At 45.5% G+C, this 917-nt stretch overlaps 1 non-coding gene across 1 annotated transcript; it reads right to left on the reverse strand.

Moving 5' to 3' along the window:
- Window positions 1-521: 521 nt before the first annotated feature.
- On the reverse strand, window positions 522-624 carry LOC130460281 (small nucleolar RNA R71). The gene has a single exon (XR_008920202.1). It is a non-coding gene; the product is annotated as a small nucleolar RNA R71 (small nucleolar RNA).
- Window positions 625-917: the final 293 nt, after the last annotated feature.

The raw sequence follows: 917 nt of genomic DNA on the forward strand, positions 1-917 counted from the left end.
ATAGGGGTCGAACTCGTCATAGGTCTCTCTACCCTCTCGACCTAGAGTTAGAGAGGACTTTGCGAAGATTGAGGCGTATCCGAACCCGTTCATCAAGCTACAATAGATTCGAAACTTTGAGTGAAGCTACGGAACAAGAGGCAAGCGATCATACCATTGAGACCATGGCTCTTCCGGTCAAGAACTTAGGGGAACTTGTGGGATTCAAGCGCCCACCACCAATGCAAATAACTTTGAGATCAAGCCCGCCTTGATCAATTTGGTGCAAAGTCATCCATTTTGCGGAAAGAGTAGCGAATCACCGCATGAGCACTTGAAACAATCCGAGCACTATTGTGATACAATCAAACACAATGGAGTGACTTCGGATTATGTGAGGTTGACGCTATTCGGCTTCTCTCTTTTAGGACGTGCTAGCGATTGGCTTGACAAGGAGGTCAAGCCAAACTCACTTCTAACTTGGAATGAAGTGACAGGCGCATTTTTGAGCAAGTTCTACTCTCATGGGAAGACGGCGGAGTATCGTCACAAAATTCAATCATTTGAGAAAAAGCGGGATGAGTCGCTTTTTGAAGCTTGGGACCGATTCAAAGAATACCGAAGGGAATGCCCTCACCATGGGATTCCTAAGTGATTTCTCCTCCAAACTTTCTATTTGGGATTGAGCCCAACCTCCAAGACAAGTTTGTTAGCTTTATTTTGATTTAAGGGGAAAGCTTGGTTCATTTTTGCAAAATCAGGTCCTGTGCGACCGAACATCTTTTTGTTCGATCGCATAGGGGTGCCTTTGTGCGATCGTGTTCTGTTACACGGTCGCACAAAAGTGATTTTGAGATCAGTAGCCCTCCAAAAATCGTGTTCGACCGCACATCAATTTCAGTTCGGTCGCACAACTTTGTGCGATCGAACAGCTGTTT

This window comes from Spinacia oleracea, chromosome 4 (genome assembly GCF_020520425.1).
Source record: "Spinacia oleracea cultivar Varoflay chromosome 4, BTI_SOV_V1, whole genome shotgun sequence".
Lineage (NCBI taxonomy): Eukaryota > Viridiplantae > Streptophyta > Magnoliopsida > Caryophyllales > Amaranthaceae > Spinacia > Spinacia oleracea.